The following is a 20,000-nucleotide window of genomic DNA, read 5'->3' as shown; positions in this document are numbered from 1 at the left end:
AAGAAAGGGAAAGAAAAGAGTGAGTGTAGAATAAGAATGAAGAATATTATAGAAGGGTAAGAAAGAGTGAAAAACAGGAAAAAAAGCAGCGAGAGGAAGTAAGTGAGATTAGAAGAAACGAGAAGGGGGCAAACACGTGAAAAAGAGGAGGAGGAGAAGGAGGAGGATTAGAAGGAGGACTAAGAGAAGCTGGAGAGTGAAGAGGAGGGCAAACGATGGGAGAGAGAAAAAGAGAAGAAAGTCAAAAGGGAAAAGATGATGAAAGAGATAAGGGGGGAAAAACAGAACAGGAGAAAGAAAAGGAGAGACAGTATACATGTCAAATTATGTTTAAGCTTATCTTCACTGCTGATGTAATTCCTACCTGTTAACTCATTAGCATCAAAGCCGTGAAACAAAAGACTGAATTACTTCTCAATCAAGGGAGGTGGTGGTAGTTCATATGAAAGGAGGGAAGAGGAGGGGAAGGGGTTTGAAGCTGTGTCCGAACACCAGACCGACCTTGGTTTCCTGGCCACGGCATCGACAAGCGCTGTAAACGCTAGATTTGCTCTTATTAACCCCTTAACCGCGGGGCGTCACTTTCGTGACGCTTGGGAGCAAGGGATCATACCGCGGGGCGTCGCTTTTGTGATTCTGTGTTATTTTGAATTCACCTGGGCTTCCAAGTGGGGGCTTGTATCATCTATCAGTACTGCCAATGTCCAACACTAGTCAGCACTCCTAATCTCATCTGTACTCCCATCCATTGTTGACAATTTAGCCATTTCTCCCCTTTCTTGACTCCCCTCCCTACCCCCCCTCCATTACCCTATCCTCTCGCCTGCCCGGCCGTGCTACAGCTAAGTAAATCTTCGCTGGAATTTTTCACTGATTTCATCCATTGAAATAAGCCCTATGTCCTATTCTTATACCAAATAATATATACAAGAAAGAAATAAGGTAAGTGAGAGTGCCATACACCTGGAATTGGCTAATTATCACCTGACAACACCTCACGTGCACTCGTTCGCTAATTTTCGCTGTTTTTTTCCCCTTGAAATATGCTGTATAATCTATTTTCGTAATAAATATACATGTAAGGAGGGAAGGGAGAAGCCTAAGTGATATTTACATTCACCTGGAACTACCTAATTTATAATGTATTGTCTAGAGTTCTTGCCAATCATTTGTGCTATACATAGCTGTTTCAAGAGCTAACATTGGTAACACTGAATATTCCCTAAGTAGGCCTCTACCACGGCCCTCCCTTATCAGTTTACTCTCATCTTCTGAAGTAGAGGTACGTCTGTTTCTTCTTGCTGACTTCAGGGACTTTTTCACCCCCCTGCAAAGGGCCCTGTGACCTTTACCCCCTACTAAACCTCGTGTGGAAAGAGGTAAAGGGCTGACAATTGATAAAAGAGTGACTACGATCTTTCTATTGAGTAAAACAGTGCAAGTGGAATTGTAAATAATGTGTAAATAATGTGTAAACAGCAAGTGAAAGTAATGAATGTAAATATACGTGAACAATGGAAAATAGTTTTATAAGTTACTTCAAGTGACAGTGCATAACACAGTGTATATAAAATGGAAATGTAAATAACGTAAATAAAATAGAGAACGTAAATAGAAATGTAAATGAGTAGTATTATAAGAATACGAGTATATACCCTAGGAGTAATGAAAGTGAAAGTTTCACTCTAGCATGTCTGAATACTATGAGTTATGAGAGTGAAGATGAAAGTGACATTCACTCTCAATGCTAGTATACAGGACGAGAAAGTGAATGCTACATATTTTACTGAAAGAAATTGAATCCCTACAGTGACAATAAACTAACACTACTGAAGGAAACTTATGGATAAAGACTGTAGATATATATAAGTGTTATATAGTAATAGAAATATAAAGTGTGAAGGGCTTTATGAATAATAAATGACAGAGTACCAAGAGCGAACTAGTGCCAGTGCGACGGTCAGACGCACTCGTAATTTTCATTGCTTTCACAGTGTTTTTTTTTTTTTGGAGTATGGATCCCAAACTACTTGAAAATCATAGAGTAGTGTTTATAATGTTAATATCTGGCTGTGGTAATCATATTACGGGGGTTGTCGGGAAGTATAAAGTGGAGACTTCGTTACCCAACTTCAGAGGTCTCCACAAGTCCTACGGTAACTGATGAAGGCTCAACAAACATTCCAGGAGAAAGCTGAAGGTATGTGCCATAAGCATATTTAATATTAATATTCTAGGACTAATAACTGATTTTTGGCAAATATTTTTTGAGAGTCTGTCGGAGCCCGAATAACCCTGCGGCACACGCAAAACATTGGTAAACATGCCCTCGGTGTCGGGGTTAAGCACTGAGGCAAGTGTCGGGTCAGGCTGTTGTTCTTAGACAACATCTTGACTAGAAATCAGATCTTGCGGAGTTGCGACGGTCAATGGGGTGACACGGTTCGGAGCCTTAGCCATGGCTCGTGTTACTGCAACAGCCGAAGTCTGAGTAGCAACATCTACATTGCAACTATTTTTGACACCTGATATATTACCTATAATGAGGTCAAACAAAGGTTCTGGCATGACAACAGCAGCTGTCAAGCAAGTGTAGAAAGGAGATGCCACCTGGACGCATGCCTCAGGGAACAATCTCACTGATCCTTCAATAAGTCTAACTTGGATCTACCTACCTATGTACTCATTGGGCTGAACTAAACTCTGCTTGATGGAGCAACCTGAGGAACCATTGTCTCTCAGAACATTTACGGAAACACCTCCCACAAACCCTGGCTGAACAAGAAAGGCAGTGTTACTGGTGGAAGGGTCTGAGGAGTTAGCAGCCAGTCATTGATGAGACTGCAGAACGAAAGATGCATCAAATGTGGTGTCCTGAGAACTAGATGCCTGAGGGGTCGTACTCACCATCTGAGGAGTTGGAGCATTGACCACCTGTGGTGGAGAGTTCTACTGTCGTAGAGGGTCTAGTGAACTGTGGGGAAGTACCTGTACTGGTGAGGACGGCACCACCATATGCTTCGGCACCACCATACGCTTGTTGCTTGTTGTGGAATGAAGGCTGCATTTGCATCCTGCCTCCAATACGCTAAAGTTGATTGACCTGACTGAGGGTTACGTGGTTTGTCCTTGTTTTGCTGCTGCTTGAGATACTGCTGCTGGTTGGGGTACTGCTTGTACTTCTTCCAACTGGGTTTCTGCGTATTTTGCCCCTGGTCCTTCTTCTGTGGTTTGTTTGGACCTTGGCCATTATTCTGAGAACAGCCTTGATGCTGGGGTTCAGTCTGAGATGGTTTCCCAGACTTGTCAGCTTTCCTGTTCCAGGTCTGTTACTTACGAGATTGGTACCTGTACACAGTGAAAAATGCCTTTCCACCTTTGGCTGGCATCCTTTACCTGGCCGATCTTAAGCTGAGCCATAAGTTCAGCAGGCCATGTCTTCTCTAGCTGTGTGCACAGCTTGAGGTCAATTGTCCCCTCTCACATGCGAGGGGTTTCATCTTTCTCCATCCACTCATCTAAGTAAGCAGTGAGATGATCGAGGAACTGAACAGCAGTCTCCTTTTCTTGGACGCACGCCCTCATGAACTGACTCCTGGCATCGTCAACTGTGAGACCATACGCTTTGATGAGTGCGGCCTTTATCATCTTATACGTGAGATTGTCTCCATGAATTCTGTGGAGAATATCGAGTGCAGGGCCCTCAAACAAGCTAAGAAACTGGAGTCCCTTAGCTGCCTCATCCAGCTGGCACAGCTGCACCATGTCTTCGAAACAAGCTATGAATGGCTCGATTCACTCGCCTTCCTCATATGAAGGAAGCTTGTGGCATGAGGTTGCCAGAACATGTGCAGGAAGAACACTCGTGGAGCTTGGGTCAGCTGCACCAGCTGTGCCTGAAGCTAAGGAGTCTCACTTGAGCTTCAGCATCTCAAGTTTATGTTTCTCATGTGCCTCGTGCTTGGCACGCTTGTGTTCACTTTCTCTCTCTCTCGATGTTCTCGCTCATATTCACGCTCTCTCTCATGTTCTTTGTGCTGTTCTCGCTCATGTTCGCGTTCTCTCTCCCGTTCCTCGTGCTGCTCTTGCTCAAATTCGTGCTGTTCTCGCTCATGTTCGCGTTGAATTCTATGCTTTTCATGGGCATCACTCACACGCTGCTGTTCAAGGGTGAACCGTGAGAGCACATAGTCTTTATTTTCCTGGGGATTGGTAAGCCCCATATCCTTGGCCATGATGCTAACCCAACTAAGGCTGAGTGGACTAAAGACTGGGTACTGACTGCTGTTTCGCAGAGGAATGCTAATAATCGAAAGCAGAGAATATAGGCACAGGCTGGTGGTGACCAGTCTTATCTGCTGTGGAGAAGGATTCACTGTCACAGGGGGGACTAGTGAATTGTGAATTGATTTATCTCCTGTGGAGGAAGATTCACTGTCGCAGGGGGACTAGTGAGTTGTTACTCGTTTTATCTCCTATGGAGGAGATTCACTGTCACAGGGGGACTAGTGAACTGTGACTTGTTCTATCTCATTAAACTGGTAAGATTCACTGTCACTGGGGGACTAGTAAATCATGACTAATCTTATCTAGTTAAACTGGTAAGATTCACTGTTGCAGGGGGACTTGTGAACTGTGACTAGTCTTATCTAGTTAAACTTGTAAGATTCACTGTCGCAGAGGGACTAGTGAATCGTAACTAGTCTTATCTAACTAAACTGGTAGGATTCACTGTCACAAGGGGACTAGCGAATAGTGACTAGTCGTATCTAACTAAACCGGTAGGATTCACTGTCGCAGGGGGACTAGTGAATCTGTGACTAGTGCCTATAGCCTTTAATGATAACAAATTCCTAGGTGTGAGTGAGTGAGTATTATTTCGTTAATAACTTTAGAGCTAGGAGTTAATATCCTCAAATAAGGTCGCCAGATGTCATGGGGGGATGTAAAATTAAGAATAAATGCTGATATTACTCAAAGTAAAGACAAGGAATTGACTTGTGAAATCAAGTAGTAAGTTATACTTCATGTGGCTTACTTCACCAATTCTCTAAGGACGAGAATTTTATAAACTTTCTCAACAGAACACAGCAGAGATTATCTACTCACAAATGCTGTATCATTAGTACTGTTAGCCTCTGAGAAAGTGTGATCTTTACCCCTGACAATGAATAATTAATAATAAAAATGAACAAGTTCTTGCTGATGCTTAACTCCTGCCTGGCACAACGGATTTAATTTAAATGATCGATAGTTAACTAACAAATTCCTGTCTAATTATTGCACATTACTAATAAATAATAATAAACTACTGATGTAATATACTCGTAGAACAAACATCATTAACTGACAGAACTGATGAAAGTATTAATTTTCATCATTAATAAATACAATGAAACTGTCGGCATATCTGTATGTACTCATCGACTCTGGACCTGTATTCGTTGCGTGAGTAGCGAGGAGCACGGTAACGCATGAGTACAACCAAAAAGTAGCGGCACTCTCAGTTTTGCTACTGGCTAAAAAAAGTAATGGCGTAATCACCATCACTATTAAAATAGTAGTGACGCTATGTAGCGCCGCTACTAATAGCGGCGCCATTCCCAGCTTTGCAAGTGGAGGTGCATAAACACAGCTGTTTAGCGCCACGCATCAAGTTCAAAGTAAGGTCGAAAAAAAAGTCAGATTTTATTTCCTTCTTAACATCTTTTGGCCTTTTTTGGGTTCCGAAGGCCTGGGTCCAAAATGTATATATATATATATATATATATATATATATATATATATATATATATATTCTGCATGAAAGGATCGATCATTTTCATTCCTAATCATCATGGTTATCACCATTCAGTCTTACTTTTTCCACTAATGCCTGTCGTGGGGAAGATCCACAAATAAGATGCAAAGGCAGATACAGCTAGAGTTCTTTCAATGACAGTGCTCTGATAAAAGTGCCTCACAGATAAAGAGAATAATCTAAAATCAAACAAAATTAAACTGAGAAGAATGAATTTAAAAAAAAAAAAATACATATATACCTATATTAATGACAACAATGTATAATTTTCTGAACGCGACGGGCAGAGATGGAAAGAGAAAGTATGTGAAACCAAGAAAATAAACAGAATAAAATGTAGTTGCTGCATGGAATCGAAGGAGCTGAAACTGCATTAAGAGTGTGAATAAGAAATAAATATAATGAATGAAACACAAGAAGACTTAAGCATGACAATTAATGCGAAGATGACATATTGGAAGAAAAAGGGCCAACGAGAGGAATGAGAAATGAGAAGAGAATGAAAGATTTCTTAATAACCATGACGCACAGAAGAGAGAGAGAGAGAGAGAGAGGGTAAAAGGAGAGGAACAGACAGAGGAGGAGGGAATTTCAAACGAGAATAAAGCAGTGAAAGCAGAGAGAAAATGAATGACGACACCAATAATGAGTGAAATATATGACGCGATGAACGGGGGAGAAGGGAAAATATGAGAGGGAGTGACTGGGCAAGAATAAGAGGAAGAGAAATGGCACAAGAATGCAGAGGAAAACAGCAAGTAAACAAGAATATGAGTGGAGGAGGATGCACAAAGAAATACAGGAAAAATGAGAATATCAGGCGAGATAAGACAGGAAATTAGGGCAGGAAGAAAATAAATGTGAGGAAGAAAAGAATCGAATAAGAGAAACAGGCAGGAATGAATATTAAAATACGGAGAAATATGAATAAAATATCTGAATACAAAAAAAAAAAAAGAGACTTGGAAGAAAATGAATCAATTAAACAGATAAACAAAAATAGTAAAAACTAAAAGACAGGGTAAATATTGCCTCCCCCTTTTTCTTCCTCTGCTTCTGGCAACTTTCAGCCATATTTTCTTCTTCCTCTTACGTTGTGCTTCACCCTGCGCTACATCGTTATTCCTATTAATCATCCACTGTTTTATTGCTCTTCCGTTTGTATCTCCTCCAGCATTTCTCTTGCGCACTCTATGCATCCCTCCCTCCTCCTGAATTTCTCTGTCACATGCCATATTGCTCATTCTTCTTTCCTTTGTCCATGTCCTCGCTTTCTCCCTCGGCGATCCTTTTCTGTTTCTCTTCTTTTGCCTTCCTCTACTTCTTTCCAACCTCAGTTCTCACTTGTAATCCACTTCTTGTTGCCTTTCTCTCTGCCTTGTTTACTTCTCCATGTTTTCCTTCACTTCAGTTAATTATATTTTCATTGCCACTTTTGAGAGATAAAGGGACGAGGTGGATGGAGAGGTACATGAGAAGGAGGATATGAGTTGGAGAGTGGGCAGTCATATGACAAAGGACAGGTGAGCATGGTGGCGATTCGTTTGTGGCCACTCCTTATGGGATTCAAGCGTCTGGCAATAGATTAAAAAAAAAAAAAAAAAGATCAATTCTCACATGCTCCTCTCTTTATTTTATTTTTCTTCTGTTCTCCTCGCCATTCCATCTCCACTGCATTTAATCATCATTCATCGTGAGCTCCTTCAGTCTCCCTTCCTCTTTCATGCTCTGTCATGTTTCTTTTATTATTCTTTCTTCTTCACGGTTTATTTCTTTTATTCATCACCCTTCCTCGAGTTTCTCCAATTTTCCCTCATTATTTTTTATATATTTCCTATCTTTGTCTGTTTCTCGAAAAATGGTCCTTAATACTATTATATTCTCTCCTATTCTGGTCCTCGTTCTCATCCCATTTTCAAATATCTTTTCTTTCTATCGTTTTTTCTTCTTTTTCTTCCTTCTTCTTCTGTATTTTCTTTTACATTTTCTTCGTCATCTAGTTACATTATAAAATTTCCCTCATATTTCCTGTTGAGTTCATACTTCTCTTATATATATATATATATATATATATATATATATATATATATATATATATATATATATATATATATATACTATTTTAATTTCTCTCCTTCATTATCAATATATTATATTTCCCATTTCTTCCCTTCAACTCCTTTTCTCATCACTGTTCTTACATTATTGCTTGTGCACTGCTACTTTCTTCCTCTAGTTTCTCGTATTCTGCAAAGCAAATGCAATTTTTCCTGTTCTTTCAGCTGTATCTATTTATCGGTCTGTCTATCTATTTGTCTTTCAGTGTATAGTTTTCAATGTATTCGTTTACTGTCGCATTATTCCTTGATGTTCTCTCACTTATCTCCGCCAGGAGGTATATGTTTTACCCCGCTTTGCCTTGTCTGTCTGTCTGCCTACGTGTTTGTCTGTTAGCAAGATCACTCAAAAAGTTATGAACGGATTTTCATGAAACTTTGTGGAGGGGTAGGGTATGGCCCAATAAACAACCATTTAGATTTTGTTTGTGATCCGGAATTATTTGTTTGTTTGTTCACACCATATCTCCAGAAGTTCTTAATGAATTTCAGTGAAACATTGTGAAACGGTGACCCATGGGCCAAGAAAGAATTTATATATATATATATATATATATATATATATATATATATATATATATATTTTTTTGGGGGGGGATCCTGATCAGGATCTGGCATTGGCGGAAGCATAGGCTGTTTGAATGCCCCACTACTGCTACTTATTATTATTATTATTACCTTCGCCAAGGAGGTTATGGTTTAGCCTATTTGTTTGTTTGTCTGTCTGTTAGCAGGAATACTCAAAAAGTTAGAAACAGATTATGATGAAATTTTGTGGAATTGTAACTTGCAATACTTTGGTAATAGAAACTCCGTGTACAAACAGCTAGATAAGGAGTTTATTACAAGCTCACAGTAAAATAGTCTGCCCGGCTAGGCTGTCTGCTAAGAACTGATGCAATAACGCCGTCTTCAGGCGTGGGAAAGCATGCTGACCTAGCAAATTTAGTGGGGGCATGTATGCATTGGGGGGGGGACATATAAACATCGGGGGTAGACATATTGTGGAGGGGGTACACTACTCCCCCGGGTAGCTGAGATGGTGTCTCCTGACACCAGGAGGTAAATGGTGGGTGATTATAGTAGTAAGGCAGGACCGGGGAGGTTTGTACAAGGGATAAGTATGATACAGGGGCAGTAGGGGAGACATGGCCATGTTGAGGGGAGGGAATTTGAAGGATATATACATATAAGATATACAAGGAATAATAGGTACAAATTCAGTAAGGGTCGAAGGTATATATAAACAGAACGGGAAGTACACAATAATAGTTTGATACATGATAAACAAGGAGTAGATATGAGAGTTCTATTGTTGTTCTTCCTTCATTTTTTTTTTTTGTATTTTCTGTAGGATACACTGTCACTCAGTAATGCATGAAAGAAATACCATCATTTTCTAGTTGGCAGAGTGCTGTTCACAGGTTGGTTAAAGGTTAGATGGCATTGGTAGTCACGGAATGTGAGGGCACTAAGAACGGGGAGTTTCTACGTCATCTGTAGGGCGTACTATGCCGGTAGCGACTCTGATTTCCTGGAGTCGACGTTCCGTTTTTCTGACACAACAATGCACTGCACAGATGATGAGTAGAAAACCTATGAAAGCGATAACCACAGGGGGAAACACAACTGTTGGATGAACCCATGAACGGCTGAAGGCCAGAGAAAATTGATCCATAATGAAATCACTGTCATTGAGGAAGGTGAGCATGCGCAAGTGAGGGGAGGTGATGGTAATGTTGGCAGAAGGTAGGGTTGAAGGCATGTCGATTGGTTGAAAGATGTCATAGGAGTGGGTACGAACAGCTTGGTGATAGCGAGTGGCGTAAGTGATGACGGACTCTGATTTGATGGTACAATAGTCAGGTGCTTTGTAGAGACCACTAGCGGGGACGGAGCGAACGGAAGAACCAGGACACATGATTGTGACAGAGATGGGAACAGCAAAGAAGAAGTACTGGACATGGTTGAGGTGAGCATGGTGGACCGGGAGGTCAGGAGCTAGGACAAAAGAACAGGCCGAGTAGATGGAATGGTTGCGAACTAAAGCAGACTCACAGGGTGTAGCGCTGCTAGGGAAGATAGCGAAAAGGTGGGCTGCACAGAGACGAGACGTCAGAGTAAGGGAGGAACATTGCTGGAGGTCTGTGGAAGAAAGGAAGGCAACGGAAAGATGATCATGGGAGAGGAGGAAATATTCTGAAGGAACAGATACCTGTAACAAGGAGTTGTTGAGGCGGAAAGGGAAGGGAATGATGTGGAAAAGGTTAAAGGTTATGGCAGAACGGAGAGGAATATGGACGACGACGTATGTAGTGAGAAGAGTGGCTTTGAGAACAGGATAATAATATTCAAGGGAGGAGTAAGGGAGGACTGGGGAGAGACCGAAGGTGGAGTGAGCCCATTCCAGGACAGAACAGGAAGCTGAGACAGGTACTAAGTCGGCAGTGACACGTCCATTGATAGCATCGACCAGGATACGAACCAAGGTAGAGACTTGAGACAGGAGAGAGTCAACGGCCAGTTGGAGATTATCCATGTTGAGTTTGAGGTAGAAGAACTGAGAGATAACGTTGAGATCTGAAAGGTGGCGTTGTAAAATATCGGTGAAATTGTTTAGAGTGGATGTGACTTCACTGAGTTGGGTTGTGAGCTTCTGTAACATAGTGTGTTGAATTTTAATGACTCGGCGTTGTGATTCTAGGGCTGAAGCTAAATGAGTGAGATCAGATTTGAAGCCAGAAATGTCACGGGCTTTAGCAACGCCAAACAAGCCACTCAGAATCTCACCGCCGAAGTCGAAGAGACCTCGTTTCACACGAGAACGACCCACGGGTGTCTGAATGGAAAATGTGTCATTGAGCTCAGTGAATCTGTTACTTGTGTATTGCAATTGCCAGGAGAGTGGGAGGAAAAGGTTATAGAGATACTCATTCGGGTTGTGTGTCCCCATGAGGGCCGTGAGATGGTTCCTGATTCCGTGGAGCTGGTGCGCGAAGGCAGGTAGGGCAATGGCTACGTTGGCCAGGGGAGCAAGATTGTAGCGCAAAGAGGCGATGTCGTCGATAAGCATTACCTCGCCTCCCGAGCCGACCAAGGCCCCGGGACGTACTCCACCATCGTCCTGACCTGACCCAGACCCCAGGAGAGTCAGCACTGCCAGCAGGGAGATCGCTAACATCGTACCTAGAAAATCAGGGTAGAGTTAATGGGGGAGGTCGTGAAGAGGTTGATGGGCAGAACGCAGTTTGGACCAGTATTGATTGGGTGATGAATGAGCAGGTGGAGATGGAGATGAAGGAGACTGAGGGATAGGTGGAGACAAGGTAGACTGAAGGATGGGAGGAGGGGAAGAGGGGGCAGGAGGTTGAGTAAGTGACTCTTCCAACACGAGGCCACGGGGTGCTCGCTTTAAGGCATCGACGTGGACCCATCTGGTGTCCCTAGTGGACAGGTCCTGGAGGTGAAATTTGTTGCCTTGTTGAGTGAGGACGCGGTGGGGCCCTGTAAATTTGTCATCCAACTTAGAGGAACACGTATGGGAATGGGCAAAGACAAGATCGCCTACATTGATAGTGATAGGAGAGGCGGACTTATGTTGGCGCTGCAGCATTTCCTCCTGAGAGGAAGCCAAAGTGGATTGGACATACTGGTGGATTGTCTGGAAGTTGGCCAATTTTAGTTTAACATAATCATCCATGTTGTAGATGGGTTCTGGCTTTGAGGATAAGAGAGAGTATGGGAGGTCCTTGTCAAAACCAAAGAGGACAAAGAAGGGAGATTCAACAATGGATGCATTGATGGAACTATTGATGGAGGATGCCACTTGGGGAATCCAGTCATCCCAGGACGAACTATGGGAGCCTAGGTGTCTGAGGCACTCTAAGATTTTTCGGTTGTGGCGTTCTACAAGGCCATTGGAAGCCGGATGGTTAGGCACGACATTGCACTTACTGATCCGAAAGTGGCGACAGATCTCATCGAGAAGGCTATTGTTGAACTCTGTACCGTTGTCAGTAAGAATGGTATGAGGGGTACTGAACGGGCAATTACGTGATCTACAAGGGCACGTGCAACGCTCTTCGCGGTCTTGTCAGAGAGGGGAACGAGGACACAGTAGCGGGAGAAGTGGTCGACCGCTACGAACAAGTACTCAGTGCCAGATTCTGTGAGAGGTAGTTTTAAGAGATCGATTGAGACAGTTTCCCATGGTCGTGATGGGATTGGGTATTGTAAGAGAGGTGCTGGTAAGCCGGTTGATCCTTTGTGACGGTGGCAGGAGAGGCAAGAGTCACAGTGGGCATTGATATCGCGGCGCATGGTTGGCCAATAGTATTTGAGACGTGCTTGGCGCAAGCATCGGTCTTTACCTGGATGGGAAGCTTGAGGAGTATTATGAACAATATGAAGAACCTTTGGGATCAGGGCAGCAGGGACAACAAGTTGGCGTACTTCGCGATTGGGCATATCTTTGCCTGTTAGCAGTGTTTTCCTGTACAAGAGATCATCATCTAGCATGAACTCATCTAGTGATACTGGCAGAGTAGGTAAGGTCAAGGCATCGCCAGATTCTAGGAAATAAATGACTTTGGACCACATGGGGTCTTGGCGTTGAAAGTTTCGAACAACTTCTGACGTTAGTGTAATTTTCAGTTACTTCAGGCTGCAGTGATGTTATAGCTGCTGCTACGTGACGTGAGACTGGGTCTGCGACTACATTCAACTTGCCTGGTACATATTGAAAAGTGGGATTAAAGTCCTGGATGATGACAGACCATCTAGCTAACCTACCTGTTAGGTTGCGATTTTTGAACAAATCACAGTGGAAGGTGGTCTGTTTGGATATGCACTGGATAACCATAGACGATATCTCTGAAATGTTTCAAGGACCAGATTACCGCTAGCGCTTCGAGATCTGTGACACTGTAGTTACGTTCAGCAGTTGTAAGGGTGCGACTAGCATACGCTATTACGCGCTTCCTTGATGCTTCATCGAGTTGCATCAAAACGGCACCAAGTCCAGTGCCTGAGGCGTCTGTGCAGAGAAGGAAAGGTGTGGTATAATCAGGGAATGCTAGAATAGGGGCATTTACAAGAGCTGTCTTTAGCTTTTGGAAAGCCTGTGACTGGTCGTTAGTCCAAACAAAGGGCAGATTCTGCTTGAGTAAGTGGGTCAGAGGAGCGGCGATCTGTGCATAATTCCTGATAAAGCGACGATAATAGCCACTGAGGCCCAGGAAACTTCGTACAGCGTCGGTAGTGGTAGGTTCTGGGAAGTTAAGGATCGCCGTAGTTTTATCCTCATTAGTATGAATGCCTTGTGCATCTACGACATGGCCTAGGAATTTGATTTTCTTTTGCAGGAAGTCACATTTACTGAGATTGATTTTCAGGCCTGCGAGCTGGAGGCGTTCAAAGACTTGCTGGAGTTTGGTAAAATGATCAGGGATGGATTTACTCACAACAATGATATCATCTAGGTAAGCAAAAAGAGTGTGTCCCATCATACCGCTGAAGACTGAATGGATAAGTCGCATGAACACGGAGGGAGCATTTCTCAGACCAAAAGGGAGTCTCTTAAACTGAAAATGTCCGGAAGGGGTGCTAAAGGCTGAAACTGGGCGAGAGGACTCTTCCATTTCGACCTGCCAGTACCTGCTGAGGAGGTCTAAAGATGAAAAGACTACGTTATTGTCACCAAGGGATTCTAGCAAATCAGTGAGGACAGGTAATGGGAAACGGTCTGGAATGGTGACAGAATTGACCTTACGATAGTCGACTACTGGTCTAAAGTTGCCGTCCTTCTTTGGTACTAAGAAAAGTGGGCTATTCCATGGACTGACGGAGGGTTCAATAATGTCCTGGTCTAACATGTTCTGTACCAGTTGATCAGTTTGCTTTCTCTGGCTGTGAGGCAATCGATACGCTGGTATGTAAATCGGCTGAGTTCCTGGGAGTAGTTCAATCGTATGTTTGACAAGGTCTGTTCTACCCATCGGTTCACCGGGTAAGGCAACCACGTTTCTGTACGAGGTCAGAAGGTCGAGGAGTTGAGGCGCATGTTCTTGGAAATCTGTGCAAGTGAGATGTGAGAGCATATCGGGTGAATGCGTCGGCGCAGATCCCGTAGAGTGAATAGTACATACACCGATTGGCGTATCATCAGTCTGAATAGTAGGAATTGAGGAATCCTGGCACACCTTTACGGCCGCTGGGTATACTAGGAAGTCTCCAATCTTTACACCACTTTTAAGTTTTAGTGGAGCATTTGTGACATTGAGCAAGTACAGGTAACATAAACTGTCCTCTAAGACTGTACACCACGCTGACACATAAGTCAAGCCATTCACACAACACGTCTCAGGTAGGGTTAGTACATCCACTCCTTCTTCCGCACCGGCAACACAAACAGAGACTTTGGTGAACTCATGCGGTAACAAAATTGTGCACGTATTCGTTACTGCACGTTTCGTCTCTGCGTATTGGAGAAGATCATTCAGACTGTGTGAGGTAGGTAACTGAGACATGTCTGAGTCAGCGATAGTGTTGTCGGGAGAGGATGTAAGAGCCATGTTCGAGGGCTGAGATGATGTATCAGGGGACATTGAGGAATTTATGTCCTTGCTCGCAGTCAGTAAAGGAATGATCTCTGTATTCTCAGATGATGATAGTGGTGGTTTGGGCTGGGTTGGACTTTTTGGTAGTGAGAAGGACAGAGGTAACTGAAGGACTGATTTGATCGTAAGAACAGGACGGGGACATTCCATAGTGTAAACCGGGAATCCAGAAATGTTTATACTACCACAAGCAGGTAATAATGTAATGGAATGTTGTGCCATGGTGGAGAAACCAATAAGGGCATCTGCGGGATACTGCAAGTCATTAGTGACATGAAATTCAATGAGGATAAGGGGCAAAGCTCTGTGGAGTTTGACTTCAAGGATGACTCTTCCCTTAACCTTAAACTCTGAGCCGTTAACACCACATAGGCGAATGTCTGGTGGTTCTAGGAAACTGACGTGGCTGTGATGGCGATGAATAATTTGTAAGGAATTTTTGGAGATGAGATTTACTATAGATCCTGTGTCCAAGAAGAATGACGTTGGTATGTCATGACTGCTTCCGAGAATGACTAAACCCGAGGATGTTATGGGACCTACATGGTGGATGGGGAGTTGGGTTTCTGGTTCTACGTGATATTGGTCCGATACGGGCTCGGCGCTTCCCCCGACTGTGGGCGGTTGAGGTAACGACATTCCTCAGTGGTGTGAGTCGTGCTTGATTTGTGGTATTTGCAGTGTGGACGGCGTGAGCGGGAAGGCGTACGCTGTCTGGTTTGGGAGTGAGGACGTCTGTATGTACGGTCGCAACTGGATGCTCGATGTCCAGGATGACCACAGTACCAGCAAAGAATCGAAGATTGTCTGTTTTGTCGGATCGAAGATTGTCTGTTTGATGGATCACGGCCTGCGGTAGGAGAGCGATGTGTGGCAGGTCTGCCGCGTGTGGTGGGACGAGAGCGAGATTGGTTTGGGGTAGTGGAGGTGTGACAGACTGAGGAGGCCAAGGGTTGGGTGGTGCCCTGACGCATGTAGTTCGAACCTGTTCTTTCATGAATAGCTTTAGTGACCTGAATAATTTTATCCCCTGGATTGAAACCGATTTCCAAGGCGAGCTCTCGCTGTTTAGGAGTAAGCCAGAGAAGGAATCTGAGGTAACCAATTAAGTCAGCAAAGTTGGTGAGTGAAAGCATTGGAACGCCATTCTTGTCTTCTAACCATTTCGTGCCTACCAGTAATTGGAGCATCTCGCTACTAGTTGCTTTCATGGCGGCGGCAGCTTCGCGGAGCTTGGCATATTGCGCTGGGGTGCGCAAGTCCTCATCTAGTTGGTTTAGGAGATTAATGAATCCCATGAGAGACGCGGTATTTGAATGCTGGCAACAAAGGCTGATGAGTTCCGTACGAAAATCAGCAAAGGTACGAATGCTATCGAAATGTCCTGCACGGATCGCGGATCCGATGTCTGATTTACCGTGATGCAAGCGACCGAGGAGGTAAGCTACTTTGAGCGATTCCTCGGTAATTTGTCTATTATTTATTTCGGTTTCGACTTCTCTGAGGAAATCATAGACAGACCAAGTTGGGTCCTGGCCGGTAAATTTGGGACGATTGGCATCGTCGAGATAGATAGACTGTGGAGGGTTGGCCATGGCTGGAAGTGCAGAAGTGGCGGCAGGAGAGGTGTGGGAGAGAGAGAAGGTAGTGGCAGTTAAGGGCGAGCAAGACGGGGTATGAAGGGAGGCAGGAGAGGGAACGACAGGGGAAGGAGTAGAGGAAGAAGAAGGGAGTGTAGAGGCAGGAGTAGAGGAGGAGGTATCTGGATTTACGAGGGTAGGACGGGTAGTAAGTGATTCTGCGGGAAGTGAAACGGGAGTCGCAAGTACAGGGCGGTGGTACTCTTTGCCACTTCGTAAATGAGTGATTGTGTTAGAGTCGGCAGACGGGGTATGAGCAGGTGATGTTTCCGGGTCGAGAGGGCTGGTGGTAAGCGGTTGACGGGGAAAGTATGACATTTAATGCGGCAATGGAAGATGAAAGGATGAAGACGGATACGTAGGTGGAAATGTATAGATAACAATGAGAGAATGGAATACACTAGGTGTGAAAATGAATGAAGGTGCGGGCATGGATGGTTTAAATAAAATGCGAAGGATGAGATGGATAATAAATAACGTAGGTGAAGATGAAAACGGGGTAATGGAAATGAGATGAAATATTTACAATAACCAATCTGTAGAGAAAATCGAGGATAATCTCTAGAGAAAAGAAAGATATACTATAGTTACACAGTAGAAACGGGAGTGTCGAGATGTATGACGTGCAGGGTGGCTGGGCGTAGCTGGGCCGGGGCGGAGCGGGGCGACGGGGCAGGGCAGCGGTGGAGAGACAGCTGGGCGGAGAGGGAAAGAGACGCCACGATGAATCACCGGCAAGGAGTGGCAGTCTTAGGAGGCTCCGTAATGCAGACCAGATGCGGGCGACGGCGGAGGCCGGTGGTGGGTGGGGATGGCAGATGTCGGCGCAAGGCAGGTGTAGAGCTGGTGAGTTGCAAATGCAGAGAATGGTGGTGGGCAGGCAGCGGGCAGACAGTGATAAGTGGCACCGTGGGGGCAGGAGCGATGATGAGTCCGGAACAGGTGCTGGGAACAGGTGCAACAGGTGCATAGGTCGGCGACGGTGACACATGCGGTCAGGAACAAGGCGTATGGGTGCGGTTGTTTGAGAGGTGAGCACTAGTGAGAAAAATGGTACACTCGAAAAGCACAGCCAAGGTATGACACCACTAGAGGCACGGAGGAGGGGCGAGGCTGGCAGATGCGAGACGTCGTGTATCTTGTTGTATCACAAAAAATCCAAGGAGGCGGTCAGAATGTGATGGTTCGAAACACCGTTGCTACCAAATGTAACTTGCAATACTTTGGTAATAGAAGCTCCGTGTACAAACAGCTAGATAAGGAGTTTATTACAAGCTCACAGTAAAATAGTCTGCCCGGCTAGGCTGTCTGCTAAGAACTGATGCAATAACGCCGTCTTCAGGCGTGGGAAAGCATGCTGACCTAGCAAATTTAGTGGGGGCATGTATGCACTGGAGGGGGACATATATATATATCGGGGGTAGACATATTGTGGAGGGGGTACAGAATGGTGGGCCATGGGCCAAGGTAGATATAATTAAATTTGGGGCCGATCTGGGTCCTAATCCGAAGTATCCCTCACAGTATCTCCAAAAGCTGTCAATGCATTTCAATGAAATTTTGTGGAAAGGTGGGCCATGGACCAAGAAAGATTTTCTTAAATTCTGGGACGGATCCAGATCCGGTTCCGGAACCTGTACCCACGGATCAGGATCGGCATCCTTTTTAATGGCAACGGCATTGGCGGCGGTATGTGATCTCTGAGTGCTTTCTAGTATCCTCTGGTTTACTGCAGTCCATTACTCTTTCCTCTCCCAGCTCTCTTTTTTACTTACACGTTTCCTCCTCCAGTCGTTTAGTATCACCATCCCTTCCTGCATTCATCATTCACACGCCAAATTCTCTCTCTTCCTTTCTTCCTCCGTCGACATCAGTTCCTCCATTATTATTCCTGTATTTCTTCGCATTTGTCCTTTTCCGTTTTATCGTTCATTATCCCCCTCTCATGAATCACCCTTTCTATTTACATATACAGAGTCATTCTTCTCCCATCTTCCTCGTCTTCTCCTTCCTTTTCCTCCTCCTCCTCCTCCTTCTCCTCCTCGTTTGTCTTATTCTCCATCCCCTCCTCCTCCTACTGCTCCTGTGTCTTCAATTTTTTCCCACTTATCTTCATGTATTACCCCTATTTGTCTTCCGCTGCTTCTTCCCACCCTCCTCTCCCACTCCTCAACTTCCTCTTCTGTCCTCTCTCTGCCTAGCTCGTGCATTGCTCATGGTCAGCCTTCCTCTGTTTTATTGCTCCATATTAATACCATTTCTCGTATTCCTCTTTGTCACTGTATTTCCTGGTTTTCTCTCTTTCTCTTTCTGTATGAATATCTTCAATTTTCCCTTTCTGTTCTACATGTATTCCTCTTCTGCCATATCCTTTATCCCTCTCTCCTCCTCCGCTTTTTCCCTACTCCTTCTCTCCTCTTTCTGTACCTTTATTGACCTCGTTATTCACATTTTATTCCTAATTCTTTATCACCATCTGTTTTACTACATCATACTTTTATATTTTCCTTCTTCCTCTTTTTCTTCTTTTTCTTGTCTATTCTGTTCTCTCGTTAACCTTCCTGTATTTCTCTGTTCGCACTTCGTGTTTTCTATTTTTCCTCTCTACACCGTATTTTTCTGCAGTATTCCTCATCTATGTCTTCTGCCTCTTCCCACTCTCTTCTCTCACCCCTTATCTTCCTCTATCATCTCTCTCCCTCATTCACACATCCTGCTCTCAATTATCTTTGTCTAGGATCTTCCTTACTTTTCTGTTCTGCCTTACCACCTTTTCTCTTTATATCCTTTGCCCTCTTAAACAGAGCGGTGTCTATAGTGCGCTCTGCAGTTTTGTGTGCTGTGGGGACGGATTAATCTGCTTTCATAAGGAACGAAGACATTTTGAGTGCCTCAAAAGCATTGCAAGTCAACCATGCAGTTAAAGGAAGTTTAATATATATATATATATATATATATATATATATATATATATATATATATATATATATATATATATATATATATATATATCGGTACGTATACACATACATACATACATATATGACTATATAAGTATATATGTATATATATGCATAGATAGATGGATAGATTGAGAGAGAGAGAGAGAGAGAGAGAGAGAGAGAGAGAGAGAGAGAGAGAGACAAGAAAATAATCAGGCAAGGATTACTGGAAGCTGAAAATAATGCAGGGGAGACAGTGAGAACGTTTACTGAACCGTCACAACAAACGGGCATTGAACTGTGTAGTATATGGACCAGCCTGTCTTTAATTCTCGACACCGCTGTGTGATGTACAAGTCTAGGAAACAATACCCATCAGATAATCTCTTCAGTATGACGACTTTATCACATTTTAGCTCCCACCAAGCTATTTTAATAAGCTTAGGAGACCACTCGTAGTGAAGAGATGAATGCCTTATCAAGTAACTCCTACAATGTGATACCGCTTTTATAATACAAGTTCGTCCGTAAATAGCGCTCCAACAGAACCTTATCTTATAGTATCTTCTGTGTTTCAGGAACGGCTCAGTCTGCCAGTGTGGGCGTGGATTTGGCACTAGGAGTAGAAAGCGAATAATTGATGCAGGATAGACACTGTTAAAGCTAGACTGATCCGTCCTCGCAATACACGAGAAATCACCAGGCGGACTGGAAAAGTGACGTTATACACCGGCTGTCTTGGGAGGAAAGGGCATAACACTGGGAAATGATAGATGAGCCCATGCCAAGTGAAAAGTGTTATTTGAACATGTGCCCAAATCTCAACTGTTACTGAACTATTTTTTACTTATGATCTTATAGGCGAAAATGTCTCCCTCGTAATT

Source organism: Coenobita brevimanus, chromosome 7 (assembly GCF_032717465.1).
Source record: "Coenobita brevimanus isolate Jiangsu-jjx chromosome 7, ASM3271746v2, whole genome shotgun sequence".
In the NCBI taxonomy this organism is placed as follows: domain Eukaryota; kingdom Metazoa; phylum Arthropoda; class Malacostraca; order Decapoda; family Coenobitidae; genus Coenobita; species Coenobita brevimanus.
Note: the sequence above shows the minus strand (reverse complement) of the source record.